The sequence below is a fragment of the Halichoerus grypus genome, chromosome X (genome assembly GCF_964656455.1).
Source record: "Halichoerus grypus chromosome X, mHalGry1.hap1.1, whole genome shotgun sequence".
NCBI lineage: Eukaryota > Metazoa > Chordata > Mammalia > Carnivora > Phocidae > Halichoerus > Halichoerus grypus.
The window spans coordinates 91,365,102-91,384,320 of record NC_135727.1 but is presented as its reverse complement, the minus strand read 5'-3'; the positions used below and the strand labels follow the sequence as shown (position 1 = coordinate 91,384,320).

The 19,219-nt window shown below is 46.2% G+C and overlaps 1 non-coding gene across 1 annotated transcript; it reads left to right on the top strand.

The window, feature by feature from the left end:
- Positions 1 to 17,618: 17,618 nt before the first annotated feature.
- Positions 17,619 to 17,778, top strand: LOC144380660 (U1 spliceosomal RNA). The gene has a single exon (XR_013444882.1). It is a non-coding gene; the product is annotated as a U1 spliceosomal RNA (small nuclear RNA).
- Positions 17,779 to 19,219: the final 1,441 nt, after the last annotated feature.

Here is a 19,219-nt window from a genome sequence, read left to right as displayed (position 1 = left end):
ACATGTTCCATCAATCTCAAAGGTGATGACAGGTGTCAGAGAGGAAGGAGTAGCAATACGGAAGGGGCAGGGACTGATAGGCCCTCATGGGCTCCCTCATGGTCTTGGATCCAGGCATTGGGTACCATGCCTGTCATTTGTCAGCGCTCTTGGCCACCATTGGTGTGTTTGAATATAGTCTGAAATGTAACTCAGTCTATAAAGACAAATACACAGAACAAAACCAAAGTCTGGAAGCAAAGAGAAGAGTTTGGGAAATACAAATCATAATCCAGGTGAGGAGGGGTGAAGGAATTAAGACGGGAAGTGTGGGGAGACAGATACACATACTCCCCTTGCAAGCTTCCTGTGAGCTTGAAATCAGGTAGGGTGAAGAGAAAAGTAGCCAGCATGGTGCCTGGCATACAATACATATATCAAATAAGGGCCGGGTTGCCACCCTCCCTCTCCGTGGGACGAGTTCTGTCAGAAAGCAGGCCCTGTGGGTGCTTTCTGTGGGTGTAGGCCAGGAGGAAGGTCTTGTTCTGGCTCCTGACAACGGCGAGGCTCCAGAGGGAAGCCATGTTCTTTCTAGCTCTGGGAAGGACTTCTGGAAGTGAAGTAGTGCAGGAGATGACCCAGTTAGCCAGGCCCCCACCCCCTTCCCAAGCAGCCTTCCTTCCAAGCTAGTGATGTGATTTGCCTTCTGCCATTCAGGGCTCTATCCGAGGGTGGGCGTTGCCATGGGGGCCTCTGCCTGCTCTCTGGGACCTTCTCAGATTCCCATCATCCTGCCCCAGTGGCCCCTCGCCGTCCCTTCGCAGCCTCCTAACCAACCACCTGCCCATCTCGAATTCAACCAACCAGCCACCTACTCTTCCCAGAAAAAGTCTCACTCGGGCCTGACGGGGAGTGACGTGGATGCCAAGAAACAGGAGGCAAATGTAATATCCCACAGCTCAAGTGTTGTCATCTCGACCCGACCATGGCCTTTCACACAGCAATGCAACCTAGAGCTATGTGTGGGGCATAAGGGGTGCTGTATCCTTTCATTTAGAAAGGACAGAAGGAGGGAAGGAAGGAGGATGCACGGATGGATGGATGGATAGATAGGAGGGAGGGATAGAGGAGAAAGAATGAGATCTAGAGACCAAGCGTGGAAGGAATGAAGAAAGGTGGGGGAGAGCGAGAGAGGAGAAAGAGAGGGAAGGAGGGAGGGAGGAAAAGAAAGAGAAAAACAGGGAGAGGAGGAACCAGAGGAGGAAGAGGGAAGACAAAGGGAGGGGAGATCTTTCAGGGGGTCCTCAGAGAAGAGGGAGGCGGAGGAAGGTTCTTGGGCCTCTAGCCCAGCGCTCCTTCTGGATTCACCCATGACACCTCAGTGACCTCAGCATCTCTTCAGTGAAGTGTAAGTACAGGGAGTAACAGAGATCATCTGAGACCTGCCGTAATCCACCCGCCCCCCCAACCCCCACCACACGCACTTTCCAGTCTAGGGCAACTTCCACTGAAAAATGATGTCACATATCCCAGAGACATTTTTTTTTTTTGGTACTGAAATATTATTTAATGTGATGTTATTACATTTAAAAACATTCTGGGACCGTAGACATTTCTTTAGCATCATGTACTCAGTGTTTACTTTGTGTAGGTCACTGTGACTTGTTCCAGAAGCCTCCTCCAGCAAAAAGAGCAGTCCGATCTTCAAGGGGCTGGCAGTCCTCCTGCTGACAGTCGGATGGCGTCAGTGTCTCATGCTGCAGGCAGCCACGGCCTGTGAGGAGAACATGGGTGAGAACTGCTTGGGAACGGTCTGGTCTTGTCTGGGGCAGCCGGGGGACTAAGGCCCCAGAGAAGCCAGGTGTCTCTACAAGGAGGAGGAGAGTCCCCATAAATCAGTGGCTTCCTTCTCCCATCGTCGAGCAGATCGCCCCAGGCTGGAAGGATGGCAAGTCCCTTCCACCTGGAAGCTTCTGGCGCTGCTCTACCCAGAGCTCATGGCTCAGCATAACTTGGAGGAGACTTGGGTCTGACGCCCCGTGTCTGCCAGAAACCCGTCTGTTGTAGCTAGCTCCGGGCCTTCCTGCCCACCCTGTGAGTGGCCGGGGCCCCCACAGGCTGGTGCTTGGGGCCCTTCCCTAGCTCCGGAGCAGTTGGCTTGGTGTGGCAACACGAGCCGCTTCATCCTGGGCTTCTCTCCTCAGTTCTTCCCTACTCGGCCCCCCACAACCCAACAGAAAGGTCCCCCCACTACCCCACATATATTCCCTGGCCCACTGTCTAACCGGGAAGGCTGAGACAACCTATGGTGTGACTCCCATTCCAGGTCCTCTCCTCATGGCCCACAGACAAGGCAGTCCGTCTCTGGGTCACCTGCTCTGGGTCACTCCGCTCCTTTGCCCCCTGGGTCAGGCTCTTCCCTGAGCTCGGTCCCATACCTGCCTCTGGGGCTTCGCCCTCCAGCTCTCAGAATCACAGGGAAGAGCTCAGTTTCTCCACGCCTGAGGCCCCCGGGTCAGGGTGGTCCAGGGCCAGGCCAGGGGACAGGAGCTCTGATGTTGCTGTGAAGAGTAAGAGTGAACTGCTTGCACGTGGAAAGATTTTCCTGTGTTTCCATTTTTCCCTTAGCTCAATGGCCACAGAAGGATTACCGGGCCCAAGGGCATAACCTCCCTTGAAGGTCTCTTATTTACCTGCCAAGAGAATATTCATTTCTTTCTAAGGGAGTTGCTTTATACTCCCAATCTGCATCATACTCCATCTTCAGCCCCGAACATCATTATTTCTAATTAATGCTACTTTGACATTTGAAAACCATTGTTTTCTGGTGGTGGTCATTTTCATTTCTTTTTTCGCTCATAAGATGAATATTTTCTCATGGCCCAATACTTCTTTCCTTGCTCAGGCCCTTTGGCCCTTTACATTTGGGGTATCTACTGGTTGGTTTTTTGTTTTGTTTTGTTTTGTTTTTTTAGTTCTGTTAAATTAACTTTTAATGAGTTCCTGCTTTGTGTCATCCAGGAACGGGGCAGGGCCAGTATCGTATGCAGATGAAGCCAACGCATGCCTAACCCTTTAGATGACATTCTTCATTGGAGAGCAGGGCTCCTAATGAGATCATTTTACTGCTGTAAGAAGATAAAGGTTTGCATCAGGCACAGTACTGGGTGGCTCAGTGGGTTAAGCGTCTGTCTTTGGCTCAGGTCATGATCCCAGGGTCCTGGGATGCAGTCCCACATCGGGCTCCTGCTGAAGAGCCTGCTTTTCCCTCTGCCTGCCACTCCTCCTGCTTGTGCTCTCTCTCTCTCTCTCTCTCTGTCAAATAGATAAATAAAATCTTAAAAAAAAAGAATGAACCAATAGAAGAAAACACGGAGGAATTCACAGACAGAAAGGACAGCAGGAATAAAGGCCCAGGGGCACAAAGCAGCACTAGGTAGAGAAGAGCCCACCAGCTGAGGGTTGAGGTGGGAGGGCAGGAGGGCTTGAAAGATGAGGCAGTTGGGGCAAGGAGGGGGCAGAACATAAATGGCCTTGAGCTCTACTTAAAGGAGCTTGGACCACTTTTTGGAGAGGAGGAAGAGCTTTTGGAGAGGAGGAAGAGCTTTTAGCAGGAGAACGATATGGGAGTATTTGTCTTGAGATCCGATTCCCCTGGCTGCAGTGTTGAGCATAAATAGGAGAGGGACCCCAAATAGAAGGGCATATTAGTTTGCTAGGACTGCTATAACAAAGTACCACGAACTAGGTGGTCTAGCAACAGAAATGTATTGTCTCACTTCTGGAGACTGGAAGTCCAAGATCAAGGTGTCAGCAGGGTTGGTGCCTTCTGAGGTTGGGAGGAAGAATCTATTCCATGCCTCTTGCCCAATCTCTGGTGGCTTGCCGGCAATCTTTGGTGTTCCTTGGTTTGTGGAAGCATCACCCCAAACTCTGGCTTTATCTTCACATGATAGTCTCCCTGTATGAGTGTCTCTGTGTCCAAATGTCCCCTTTTTATAAGGACATCATATTGGATTAGAGTCCACCTTAATGACCTCATTTATTTTTTTTAGATTTTATTTATTTGAGAGAGAGACAGAGAGAGAGGAGAGAGAGACAGAGAGAGAGAGCACAAGCAGGGGGAGGGGCAGAGGGAGAGGGAGAAGCAGGCTCCCCACTGACCCCAGGACCCTCTGAGATCATGACCTGAGCTGAAGGCAGATGCTTAACCCACTGAGCCACCCAGGCACCCCCTAATGACCTCATTTAAACTTGATTACCTCCAGGGGCTCCTGGCTAGCTTAGTCAGAAGAACACGAGACTCTTGATCTCGGGGTCGCGAGTTCAAGCCCTATGTTGGGTGTAGAAATTACTAAAAAAAAAATAAACTTCAAAAAAATAAATAAATAAACTTGATTATCTCTCTAAAGACCCTATCTCCAAATACTGTCACATTCTGAGGTACTGGGGGTTAGGGCTTCAACATGTGAATTTTCCAGGAACACAATTCAGCCCATAACAAAGGGGGAGCTAGATTAGCAGCCTAGGACTTGAACTAGAGCCATGGAGAGACAGACAAAAAAAGAGGGACTAGAACAAAATTCGCTCGGGATGTAAGATCCACAAGTCTTGTTGAGGAGAATTCAGCTTCCAGATTTGAAATACTTCCATTTCAGGGTTATTTGGGTGTTAGTATCGCAGGAGGATGGGGAAGGGAGTAGAGGGGGTTGGGCTGTAAGGTGACAAGATCATTCTAGATCTATTGGGCTTGAAAGATCTCTGGAACATTCCCATAGGTCAAGCAGGAGGGAGAGCAGAGCTGGAGACTACATTTGGTAGTGAGATGCATGTAGGTTGAAGTTCAAAACAATGAGCAAGGATGTGATTGCCTGAGGAAAGCAGGTAGAGAAAAAGAAAAAGGGTCAAGAACAAAAGGCTCGGGAACCCACAGGTATAAGGATTAGTATAAATTTATCAAAAATTCCAAGGAAAGCTACCTTCCATGGGAATGTTGGATCCATGAGAAAACGGACTCTGTCTGACTTGCTTGCTGCTATGTATTTAACTACCTAGAACAGTGCCTGATACAGAGTAGGTTTCCAATAATTATTTGATGAATAAAGTTTTGAATGAGGTACTAAGAGATGTGTGAAAAAATCAAGAGTTCAGTGCCCCAGAGCCTTGGGAGTGATTCTATCACCTCTACCAGACCTAACTTCCAAAAATACTCTTATGGGGCACCTGGGTGGCTCAGTGAGTTAAGCGTCTGCCTTAGGCTCAGGTCATGATCCCAGGGTCCTGGGATTGAGCCACGTGTCAGGCTCCAGGCTCAGCAGGGAGCCTGCTTCTCCCTCTCCCTATGCCCCTCCCTCTGCTTGTGCACACCCTCTCTCTCTCTCTCAAATAAATAAATAAAATCTTAAAAAAATTTAAAAAACCAAAACCAAAAATACTCTTATATGTTTTTTACTTCAGTGACTTTCCAATATGAGCTATTTGTAAAAGGTTTCTTTTTTAAATTTTATTTGTTTAAGCAATCACTACACGCCATGAGAGTCTCGAACTCACGACCAGAGATCAAGAGTCACATGCTCTTCCGACTGAGCCAGCCAGGCACCCCAAGCCATTTGTAAAAGGTTTCTAAATTTGATCTGTAACATCATAAAAAACTTCAACAGAAAATATCTGTGCATGGTGTTGGCATAGATGGTATCGATAAACTAGATATCGTCCTTCAAATGCAAAGTCTTACTTGAATGACCAGAGCAATAAAATGATTATATACTCCTTGGTATACAAATGTTCATAGCAGCTTTATTTGTAACAGACAAAAACTGGAAATGACCCAAATGCCCATCAACAGATGAATGAATAAACAAACTGTGGAGTAGTCATACAACGGAACAGTACTCAGCAGTACGTAGAATGAATATTGGTACACACAATGACATTGATGAATCTCAAAATAATACTGCTGCATGAAAGAAGTTACACAAGAAAGATACGAATTGTATGATTCCATGTATATAAAATTCTAGAAAACGCAAGCTGATCTGTGGTGGCAGAAATCAGATTAGTGGTTGCCCAGTTAGGGGTGGTGTTTGTGGGGACAGGGAGGGGCAGAAGGGAGTGATTAAAAACGGGCAAGAGGCACCTAGCTGGTTCAGTCAGGAGAGCACGCAACTCTTTTTTTTTAAGATTTTATTTATTTATTTGAGAGAGAGAGAGCATGAGCCAGGGGGAGAGGCAGGGGGAGAAGCAAACTCCCCGCTGAGCAGGGAGCTGACTCCGGGCTCTCAATTCCAGGACCCTGGGATCATGACCTGAGCTGAAGGCAGACGCTTAATGGACTGAGTCACCCAGGCGCCCTGAGCACGCAACTCTTGATCTCGCGGTTGTGAGTTCGAGCCCCATGTTGGGTGTAGAGATTACTTAAAAATAAAATCTTTAAATTAATAAATAAATAAGGGGCAAGAGGAAACTCTTGGGAGTGATGATATGTTCACTCTCTTGACTGTGGTGATGGTTTCACTAATGTATACATCAAACTTATCAAATTACATACCCTAAATAGTGCAACTTACTATGTGCCAAGTCTATCTCAATAAAGATGTTATTTTTATTTAATTTTTTAAAGATTTTATTTATTTATTTGAGAGAGAGAGAGAGAGGGCATGCACGAGCAGGGGGAGGAGCAGCAGGAGAGGGAGAAGCAGGCTTCCCGCTGAGCCTGGAGCCTGACACGGGGCTCGATCCCAGGACCCTGGGATCATGACCTGAGCCCAAGGCAGACGCTTAATGACTGAGCCACCCAGGCGCCCCAAGATGTTATTTTTAAAAGGTGCTTACCTAACTAAAAATGCAAGCAAAATAAAGACACTTCAGAAAATAAAGTCAGAGCAAGTTTATTACCAACAGACTATCACTAAACTACTTTCTAAGTGGTGAAGAGGAGTGACAGTAATACCACAAGAAAGGTCGGAGATGAAAGGAAGAATGAAGAACAAGAAATCGGCAAACATGTGGGTAACCGTTACCACCTGCTTCTATCCAATATTCTACTGGAAGTCTTAACTAGGGCAGGGAGAAAAAAGGGGGATATAATATGTGTGAGAACTGGGTGCCTGGCTGGCTCAGTTGGCAAAGCATGCAACCCTTGATCTCGGGGTCATGAGTTCAAGCCCCGTGTTGAGTGTAGAGATTACTAAAAAAATAGATGTGTGTGTAAGAACAAAGAAAAAAGAAAAAGTACTGTCATTATCAGAAGATATGATTGTTTATACAAAAAACCCAATACGGCGTGCCTGGGTGGCTCAGTCGTTAGCCGTCTACCTTCTGCTCAGGTCATGACCCCCGGGTCCTGGGATCGGGCCCGCATTGGGCTCCCTGCTCAGTGGGAAGCCTGCTTCTCCCTCTTCCACTCCCCCTGCTTGTGTTCCCTCTCTCACTGTGTCTGTCTCTGTCAAATAAATAAATAAAATCTTAAAAAAAAAAAAAGAAAAAGAAAGAAAAATAGGTAGCATCTCAAGAGAATGAGAGGATAAGCCACAGACTGTTTTCGTTTGTAAGCTCCTAGGGAGCTTTCCAGGTGTAACCTGAAACTGGCCCCCAAACAGGGAGGGAGGACGAGCAGAGGGAGAGGGAGAAACGCACTCCCCACTGATCAGGGAGCCAGACCCGGGCTCAATCCCAGGACCATGGGACCTCGATCCCAGGACCCTGGAATCATGACCTGAGCCAAAGGCAGATGCTTAGCAGACTGAGCCACCCAGGCGCCCCAGGTCTTGGGCAGCAGCAAGACAAGTGGATCCTTATACCCACCTGCCAAATATGAAAAGTTTATATAGATAAAGGGCTTCACTGGGTTCAATCACATATACCATGCAGGTGTTCACAACACCACATCACTATCTCAAGGCTCTGTCCTTGGAGCAGCCTCTGGGAGAGGGAAAAGCAAGCAGAACCCATGTTCCAGGGACCGGGGAGGGGGTGAGGAGCCCTTGAGTGCCCAGGTCCAGCTCACGGGTCAATCAGCGATCATGTCTTGTCCATGACCTTCCCCAACACTCTACCCATCACAATTGGCTCTTACAATCTCACACACCCTCCCTCTTCCGCAACGTGCCCTGCATGGCCAGCAAGGGGTTTCACTAGCATGGAGGCGGTTCCTTTGGCAACTCTCTGGCTGCATCAGAGGCGGATGCCATGACAACAATATAAGTAAATGTAAGAGAAAACACCGATTAAGACATTGATTCCAGGGGCGCCTGGGTGGCTCAGTCGGTTAAGCGTCTGCCTTTGGCTCAGGTCATGATCCCAGGGTCCTGGGATCGAGCCCCACGTCGGGCTCCCTGCTCAGTGGGGAGCCTGCTTCTCCCTCTGCCTACCGCTCCCCCTGCTTATGCTCTCTCTCTCTTTCTCAGATAAATGAATACAAATCTTAAAAAAAAAGGCTGATTCCAAAATCAGTCTTTTCCATGAGAGCTCCATGATCTGAACCACTGATTTATTAAATCCCTTAGGCTGGGGATCGGATCACTCAAGACGTTCACTTGTGGCCTCGTGCAATTTAATAAAGATGATACATTAGCAGACTCATCAGGTGTGAACACAGCCCGTGTGAGGGGCTCTCCCTGCAGGAGCACTGTGTACCCCGTTAGGAGCTGCTGCTCTGTGGGTTATATGGCATTTCTGCCCCCTTCCAGAGCTGGGACCAAAATCCTAGGGGTACTCTCCCCTGCTTCTGTCTACGCCATAGTGCTTGACCCAAACCTTGTGGAGTCACAGACACATCTAATTCAAATGGTCGCCCTGCTTGCGAGATGCCCAGAACTTTAATCTCTTTCACTAGCATTTTTGCCTTCTCAAAGGTGGCTTACTGCTCTGATCCCCAGTCCCACGTGTGCCCTTTCTTTACAAGGAGGCATAAAGGATGGGGGCACCATGCCAGGTGTGGAATGAAAATATTCCCAGACCCCCAAATCCCTACAAAGACTTGCACCTTATCAATCATAGCTTTGGGGACAACATGAGTCTTACTTGACCAGACGACACCCAAAATCTTACAGCAGCGTCTGTGCCTTGAATTTTCTGTGGGTTCACTGCCCATCCTCTCCCTCAGAGATGTTCCAGCAAAGCCTTCAGGGTGTCCTGTAGCAGAAGCAAATCTTCACATGCTAACATTATTATCATCAATGTAATGGGCCCATTTTACTGATGTAGGGGAAAAGAACAAGGACAGGTTTCGAGCGACCATCTCACGACATATTGTGGGCTGTGCAGGTAACCTTGGGGAAGCACTTGGAAGCTTCATTATTATCCTTCCCACATGAAGGCACATTGAGCCCAGTTATCAGAAACTTGTCAAAGTCTTTTCCATGAACTCCTTAAAGATGAAGCACTTTTGCAAAAATGCTTTCTGCCAGAACATCAGAGTAAACAATAACTATTGCAAGTGACAAAAGACTTAACATGGCCAAGGTCAAAGATCTGATGAGAGTTCATGACAACACAATTGACAAAGGAATTTGGGTATTTCTGTGACATACATTTAAAATTATGACTGATAACATTATATTAGGACATATCCAATTTTAGGAATTTCATACAAATATATCCTTAAAAAAAGATTCAGCATTCTTTTTTGACATGCTTCCCATGAAATGTAACATATACAAAAAGTTGCATAGTTGTGAAAAACTTAGCTCTTTGAAAAGAGATGACTCAGTTTTTTAAGTAATCAAAGAACTGATAAAGACAAAACAGAATCTTCGTTGTTTAGGCAGATTACATTAAAGGTAAAGAAAAACCGTTGTTGGGCGCCTGGGTGGCTCAGTCGTTAAGCGTCTGCCTTCGGCTCAGGTCATGATCCCAGGGTCCTGGGATCGAGCCCCGCATCGGGCTCCCTGCTCAGTGCAGAGCCTGCTTCTCCTTCTCCCTCTGCCATTCCCTCTGCTTGTGCTCTTCTATCTCTCTGTCAAATAAATAAATAAAATCTTTAAAAAAAAAAAAAAGAAAAACCGTTGTTTACAGCTTCTTTTTTTTAATGATTTTATTTATTTATACTATTTTGAAGACAGCCCGCAAGCGGGGGCTGCTGAGGGAAAGAATTTCAAGCAGACTCGACACTGAGCACAGAGCCCCACGTGGGGCTTGATCCCATGACCCTGAGATCATGACCTGAGCTGAAACCAAGAGTCAGATGCTTAACCAACTGAGCCACCTGGTGCCCCTACAATTTATTATTAAGAACAGGCCAATAATCTAAACTCTGTCTTCTTAACAGAGAGAAAATCAAATTCTAATCTGGCACCAGTGTATTTTGATATTAAAATTCTCCTTATTTTTCTTCTTAATTTACATAAGTCCATTCTAATCTCTTAGCTTGACTACACATGAAATTCCTTTCTCTATATTCCTTTTCCGCAGACCTTCTGCAACTTTCTACCTATTCAGCTTTCACCCCAAAACTCTAACCACGAATCGGGTACCTGCTCACATGGCTAAAGCTTTTTATTGATATTTGTGATCTTATGGAAGCTGTGGACTAGATTTGGGGCAAGGGAACTCCTGCAGCAATCTGTATTTTAAAAAGCCTCCCCCTCTTTTTTTTTCTTTGGTCTCTATGGTCAATGTTTTTGTTATCTCCTGGGGTGTTTATGTTTCAAAGACATGATAGATTTACAACTTCCTGGGACAGGGAAAGAATGCAAGTTTTCTCCTAGGAGTGTTGGGGTAATTGCTATTTAAAATTTTCTTTAGTATGAGGGGTCAAAAGGCACCTGGCATTTCATGCATTTTCTGCATCAATCACCCCTACATCCTCCTCTTCTCTTTCCTAACTTTCTCAGAGAGTCCACTTCTCAGCATCCTCATCAGGCTTTGTTGCAAGTACCCAGATCATTATCTGAGGCATGTTAGGCTCTCCTACCTTTGCCAAACAGCACGCGAAAAGACCTCTCACTTGGGGGGCGCCTGAGTGGCTCAGTCGTTAAGCGTCTGCCTTCGGCTCAGGTCATGATCCCAGGGTCCTGGGATCGAGTCCTGCATCGGGCTCCCTGCTCTGCGGGAAGCCTGCTACTCCCTCTCCCACTCCCCCTGCTTGTGTTCCCTCTCTCGTTGTCTCTCTGTGTCAAATAAATAAATAAAATCTTTAAAAAAAAAAAAAAAGACCTCTCACTTGGGACACCTGGCTGGCTCAGTCGGTGGAGCATGCGACTCTCGATCTTGGGGTTGTGAGTTCGAGCCCCATGTTGAGTGCAAAGATTACTTAAAAAAAAAAAAGACTTCGGACTCATTATTCTGTTCCCCCACCTGGTCTGCCAGCCCTGAAGGTAGTAGAGTTGCACACAACCATACGTCCTTCTCTAACCTCAGCTCTTCTAACTCTCTAACCTGAGCTTCCGCCTTTAGCTGGGCATCGGTGGCCAGCAGAACGGCCCACAGGAGAGGCCAGTCCACTGTGGCAACCATGCATTTCCCTTCTTTGCTGCTGTGTGCTCTGCGCAGTTCCTCAAACAAACCCCTTAAAGCAGTCAGCATTTTCGGGGTGACCTTGTATTCACGCAGTGGTCTACAGCATCTGACATATGGGCCGCCCCTCCTCACTTAGAGGTCAATGGCCAACTCAGGATTTCCCCCAGGATGTCCCATTCCCAAGGCCCATTTCTTTGGTTTCCTGGATGGCTCACCAGCTGTTGGTTTATAAGCTCCTTGGGGGGTTTCCAGCTGTAATCTGAAACTGGCCCCCAAAGGGGTAGGGCAGGGAGAGACGGAAGAAAGAGGTAGGCCACTCCAGACTGGTAAGTGGCAGGTTTAATAAGCAGAGGGAGCTTACATATCAGGCTTGTCTTGGGCGGCAGCAAATGAGTAGATCCCCGCACCCACTCACCAAATCTTTTTTTTTAAGATTTTATTTATTTATTTGAGAGAGAGAGAGAACAGAAGTGGTGGGGAGGGGCAGAGAGGGTGAAGCAGACTCCCTGCTGAGCAGAGAGCCCTACGCAGGGCTCGATCCCAGGACCCCGGGCTGTAGACAGACGCTTAACCGACTGAACCACTCAGGTACCCCCACCCACCAAATCTTAAAAGTTTATAAAGAGGCCTTAAGTAGATTCAGTCATATATGCCGTTGCAGGTAGTCTCAACAATCTCAATCATTATCTCAAGGCTGTGTCCTTGGAGCAGGCTCTGGGAGAGGGAAAGGTAAGCAGAGCCCACATTCCAAGGACAGGGGGAGGGGGTAAGGAGCCTCCAACTGCCCAGGCCCTGCAGACGGGTCGACTGGCAGTCGTGTCTCTTCCATGACTTTCCCCAACAAACTGGGAGAAAATATTTGCAAAAAACATATCTGATAAAGGACTGCTATCCAAAGTATACAATCTCAACAATAAGAAAATGAACATCCTGATTAAAACATGGGCAAAAGATCTGAACAGACATCTCACCGGTGAAGACATGCATAGCCAATCAGCGTATGAAAAGATGCTCCACATCACGCGTCATGAGAGAATTGCAAATGAATACAACGAGATCCCACTGCACACCTATTAGAATGCTGAAAATCCAGAACACTGACAACACCAAATGCTGGCGAGGATGTGGAACAATGGGAACTCTCATTCTTTGCTGGTGGGAATGCAAAATGGGACAGCCGCTCTGAAAGACAGTTATTCAATTCAGTGGTGGATATATGTCATTATACATTTCTCTAAACCCATAGAATGTACAACGTCAATAGTGAGCCCTAATATAAACCATAGACTTGGGGTGATAATGATGTGTCCATGTAAGTTCATTGATTGGAACATATACCACTCCAGTGGGGGCATGTTGACAGTGAGAGAGGCTCTGTGTGTTGGGGGGGGACAGGAGGGTATATGGGAATTCTCTGTGCTTTCTCTTCAGTTTTACTGTGAACCTAAAACTTCGTTAAAAAAATAAAGTCTATTAAAAATGTATATAGCGGGCGCCTGGGTGGCTCAGTTGGTTGAGCGACTGCCTTCGGCTCAGGTCATGATCCTGGAGTCCTGGGATCGAGTCCCGCATTGGGCTCCCTGCTCAGCAGGGAGCCTGCTTCTCCCTCTGACCCTCCTCCCTCTCATGCTCTCTCTCTATCATTCTCTCTCTCTCTCAATAAATAAATAAAAATCCTTTAAAAATTTTTAAAAAAAATGTATATAGCGGGGTGCCTGGGTGGCTCAGTCGGTTAAACGTCTGCCTTTGGCTCAGGTCAGGATCCCAGGGTCCTGGGATCGAGCCCCATATTGGGCTCCCTGCTTGGTGAGGAGCCTGCTTCTCTCTCTCCCTCTGCTGCTCCCGCTGCTTATGCTTGCTCTCTCCTTCTCTCTCTGTCAAATAAATAAATAAACTCTTTAAATAATAAAATAAAAATATATCCAGCATCTTCAATAGCTGCCAAAAATACAAGAACCTATAAATAAATCTGGGAAGAATCATAAAAATAATTGTAGCGGTTACTGTGTGCCCTGCACGATACCAAGTGCATTATATACATATCTAATCCTTAACGCAGTCCCATGACATAAGTAATGTTGTTATCCCTGATTTGCAGATGAGCGTGCTATAGCACTGAAAGTTTAAGTCACTCTCCCACAGTCAAACACCTGAGCAGAGTCAAGATCTTGACTCATGCAACTGTCTCCAGAGTCAACTTTTATGGCCAAATTATGACATTTTATGGAAAGACAGAAAAGGAGACCAAAATAAATGAAGAGTAACACCACATTCATCCACAGGAAGACTCAACATCAATCAATAAGATGTTGAGTCACCAAATTAATCTTATATTCAATGCACTTTCAGGCAAAACCTTAAAAAGTTTGCCTGAGGACATTTCAGGCTCTTTCCATAGTTTTTGTATCCTTCGGGTAAATAGAATGATGAATGGATAACGAAGAAGTGGTATGTATATGTATATATAATTGAATATTACTCAGCCATCAAAAAGAATGAAATCTTGCCATTTGCAGTGACGTGGATGGAGCTAGAGTAGAATGTTAAGTGAAAGAAGTCAGTCAGAGAAAGACAAACACCATATGATTTCACTCACATGTGGAATTTAAGAAACAAAACAGATGAATATAGAGGGGAAAAAAAGAGAGGCAAACCAGGAAACAGACTCTTAACGATAGAGAGCACATTGAGGGTTGCTGGAGGGGAAGTGGGCAGGGGGATGGGGGAAATGGGTGATGGGGATCAAGGAGGGCATTTGTTGGGATGAACACTGTACGTAAATGATGAATCACTAAATTCTACCCCTGAAACTAATATTACACTATCCATTAACTAACTGGAATTTAAATAACAACATGAAAAACAAAAAAGTTTCCCGAGAAACGTCACAAGCAGATTTTAAAATTTACATGGAAGTGTACTGGCCTCAGACACTCTTAAAAAAAGAATGAGATGGGGGAAATTGCCCAACAGATTTCAAGATTATAAACATGCAATAACCAAGGCAGTGTGATAGTGTTGAAAGGAAACACAAACATCCCAAATAAAGGACCGCGCCCAGAAACAGAACTGTCGAGAGCCATTTGACTTAGGACAGAGCCAGACAGCAGATTGGTGGTGAAAGAATGGATATCTTAATTAACAGCTGGGATAATCAGGTATCCACATGAGGGGGCAACATATGAATAGATCCTTACTTCACACTTTACACGCAAATCAGTTGTAGAGGGATTGAAACATAAATGTGAAACCCAAAACTTTAAAAATTAAAGTAGAAGTTGTAGGGGAATACCTTTATAAACTTAGGGTAAAAAAGAATTTCTTTGTTTTAAAAGACTTTATTTAGGGGCGCCTGAGTGGCTCAGTCAGTTAAGTGTCTGCCTTCGGCTCAGGTCATGATCCCAGGGTTCTGGGATCGAGCCCCACATCGGGCTTCCTGCTCCACGGGAAGCCTGCTTCTCCCTCGCCCTCTGTCTTCCGGCTTGTGCTCTCTCTCTCTGTCAAATAAATAAATAAAATCTTAAAAAAAAAGACTTTATTTATTTATTTATTTATTTATTTGAGAGAGAGAAAGACAGACCACGAGGGTGGGGCAGGGCAGAGAGAGAGGGAGGGGCAGAGGGAGAAGCAGACTCCCTGCTGAGCAGGGAACCCGACCTGCAGATCCCAGGACCCTGGGATCGTGACCTGAGGCCAAGGCAGACGCTTAACTGACTGAGCGACCCAGGCGCCCTGAAAAAAGAATTTCTTAAATTAGATATAAACGTACAAACTACACAGGAAAGATCATTTGATTCTTCTATTTTCAATTTAAAAATGTCTGTTAATCAATACATACCATTGGGGTGCCTGGGTGGCTCAGTCAATTAAGCATCTGACTTCAACTCAAGTTGTGATCTCAGGGTCCTGAGATCAAGCCCCGCCTTGGGCTCTGAGCTCCACATGGAGTCTGCTTCTCTCCTTCTCCCTCTGCCTCTCCCGTTCATGCTCTCTCTCTCTCTCTAAAATAAATAAATAAATCTTTAGGGGCGCCTGGGTGGCTCAGTCGTTAAGTGTCTGCCTTCGGCTCAGGTCATGATCTCAGGGTCCTGGGATCGAGCCCCGAGTTGGGTTCCCTGCTTAGTGGGGAGTGTGCTTCTCCCTCTGCCCCTCCCCCCGTACCCCCCCCACGCTCATGCTCTCTCTCTCTCAAATAAATAAATAAAATCTTTAAAAATATGAATAATACAACCTGTGGAGTGTCATTTGTACTAAAACCAAGAAAGGCGTAATCTCCAGGAAATATGTTGAGAAGAATAAGGCACACTGCGTAAGAACGCATGCACTGACATCATTTACATAAAGTTTAAATACTTGCAGAAATACTTTAAGTTCAGAGATTTTTCTTAAAGATTATTTATTTATTTATTTATTTGAGAGAGAGTGAGCCAGAGAGAGAGAGAGCATGAACGGGGGGAAGGGACAGAGGGAGAGGGAGAAGCAGGCTCTCTGCTGAGTAGGGAGCCCAATGCGGGACTCAATCCCAGGACCCCAGGATCATGACCTGAGCCGAAGGCAGACTCTTTTTTTTTTTTAAGATTTTATTTATTTATTTGACAGAGAGAGACACAGAGAGAGAGGGAACACAAGCAGGGGGAGTGGGAGAGGGAGAAGCAGGCTTCCCGCGGAGCAGGGAGCCCGATGCAGGGCTCGATCCCAGGACCCTGGGATCATGACCTTAGCGGAAGGCAGATGCTTAACGACTGAGCCACCCAGGCATCCCGAGTTCAAGGATTCATACATATTTTGTAAAAATGTTTAAAAAAAAAAAAAAGGAATGCAGAAAAGCACTAACTATGTGAGTTAAGTCTGTTCTTCGGAATGTGCTCCCCAGGCAGATGTCCAGGAAGGGGTATGGCAATCTCCAATGGAGTCAGTCCCTTGTGAACCCCCAGCCCTGGCAGCCCCAGGTTCCTTAGGGTTTTTGTCATGGGCTGCCCAGGAAGGCCCAGAGATGGACAGTGTGGAGCCACGCTGACCTCACTGGGAGCAAAGGGGCCTGGGTGACCCCAGCCTATGCTTTGCTCCTTTCTGTCCTTCCCCATTCTCTCCCCATCCAACCCAGGAGAGCCACTTGCTGCATCTTTGGGGCACCCTCTCCTGATCCGGGCTTCCCCAGGAGCTGCAGGACTTTGGCCAAATCCTTGAGCTGGTCTCTTCATTTCGAAACAAGTGCCCCATGCAAAAGAATGGAATTAGGCCCCTGTCTTACACCATCCATGAAAACCAACTCAAAATGGATTAAAGACTTAAACGGAAGACGTGAAACTGTAGAATTCCTCAAAGAAGATGTAGAGGAGAGGCTCCTTGACATTGGTGTTGGTAACGATTTCCCAGATTTGACACCAAAAGCACAGGCAACAAAAGCAAAAATAAACAAGTGGGACCGCATCAGACTAACAAGCTTCTGCACAGCAAAGGAAACAATCAGCAGAGTGAATAGGCAGCCTACGGAATGGGAGAAAATATTTGCAAACCACCTATTTGATAAGGGGTTCATATTCAAAATCTATAAGAATTTAAAGAGGGGCGCCTGGGTGGCTCAGTCGTTAAGCGTCTGCCTTCGGCTCAGGTCATGATCCCGGAGTCCTAGGATCGAGCCCCACATCGGGCTCCCTGCTCAGCGGAGAGTCTGCTTCTCCTTCTCCCTCTGTCTACCACTCTGCCTACTTGTGCTCTCTCTCTGTCAAAAAAAAAAAAAAAAAAAAGAATTTAAAGAAAGGGGGGCACCTGGGTGGCTCAGTCAGTTAAGCACCTGCTTTTGTCTCAGGTCATGATCTCAGGGTCCTGGGATCGAGTCCCATGTTGGGCTCATCAGGGAGTCTGCTTCTCCCTCTCTGCCCCTTGCCGTCCCCCCCAGCTCGTGCTCGTGTGTTTGTGTCTCTCGCTCGCTCGCTCTCGCTCCCTCTCAAATAAATGAACAAAATCTTAAAAAATAAAAGAATTTCAAAAAAAAAAAAAAAGAATTTCCTACAATTCAATAGCAAAAAATCCAAATAACCCAATGTAAAAATGGGCAGGACTTGAACAGACATTTGTCTAAAGACATACAAATGGCCAACGGGTGCATGAAAAGATGCTCAACATCACTAATCATCAGGGAAATGCAAATCAAAACTGCAATAAGATATCACTTCATACACATACTTACCTGGCAGGGGAGATACTATGATCACGAAGGTGGTTTTCCCAGGGCGAGGCTTATCCATTGCACTCCGGATGTGCTGACCCCTGCGATTTCCCCAAATGTGGGAAACTCGACTGCATAATTTGTGGTAGTGGGGGACTGCGTTCGCGCTTTCAAAAAAAAAAAAAGATATCACTTCACACTTGTCAGGATGACTGTTATAAAAAAAAATAACAAGTATTAGTGAGGATGTGGAGAAGTTGGAACCCTTGTGCACTGTTGGTAGGAATGTAAATTGGTGTAGCCATTCTGGAAACCAGTATGGAGGTTCTTCAAAAAATTAAAAATAGAACTACCATATGATCCAGCAATCCCACTTCTGGGTATTTATCCAAAAGAATGGAAATCAGGATCTTGAAGACATTTCTGCACTCCCATGTTCATTGCAGCATTATTCACAATAGCCAAGTTATGGATACAACCTAAATGTCCATGGACAGATGAGTGCATAAAGAAAATGTGGTATAAGTGGGTAGTTTTGGGGCGCCTGCGTGGCTCAGTCAGTTAAGTGTCTGCCTTTGGCTCTGGTCATGATCCCGGGGTCCTGGGATGGAGCCCCACATTGGGCTCCTTGCTCAGCGGAGAGCCTGCTTCTCCCTCTCTCTCTGCTGCTCCCCCTGCTTGTGCTCTCTCTCTCTCTCTCTCTGTCAAATAAATAAATAAAATCTTAAAAAAAGAATTAAAAAATGTGGTATATACATACAATGGAATATTACACGGCCTTTGGAAAGAAGAAAATCCTATTTTCGACCACACGGATGAACCTAGAGGACATTATGCTAAGTGAAAGAAACAAGTCACAGAAAGACAAAGACTGCATGACTACACTTATATGAGGTACCTAAAATAGTCCAGCTCATAGAAGCAGAGAGTAGAAGGGTAGTGGCCAGGGGCTGCGGCTGGTGAGGAGGAGGAAATGGGGAGGTGTTGCTTAATGGGTATAAAATTTCAGTTATGCAAAGAGGAATAAGTTCTAGAGATCTGCCATAGTAGCTAACAATAAGGAATTGTACACTTTAAAATATATTAAGAGGAGGGATCTCATGTTGAATGTTCTTATCACCAAAAGAAAAACACACAGACACACACGCAAAAGAACACAAGGAAATTCTGGGGGGCGATGGATATGTTTCACATCTTGCTTGTAGGGAGGGCATCACGAGTCAATGCATATGTCCAAACTCATCAAGATGTGTAAGTTGAATATGTGCAATATTTTGTTATCAATTATACCTCAATAAGTCTTTTAAGAAAAAAAAGAAAAGAAGGGCAAATATATGAGACTTCATGAGGCTTTAAAGGACAGGACTTGTATTGTCAGTGGCCGCTGGTGCTCAGGAAGCAGTCAGTAGCGTCTTGGGTATTAACTGGGGGACGAGGGTTAACTCTCCGTCCTCGCAGCTCCCTGCAGCCCCGGACAAGCGCCGCCCCTGCCACCAAGGGCACAGGTGCCTCAAACGTGCCTCCCGGGCTGCGCAGCCTGTCCCCAATGAGAGGCACACGCTGACACGAAGCGGGGGGGAGGGGGGTGGCGCAGGGCTGGGGGACACCTAGAAA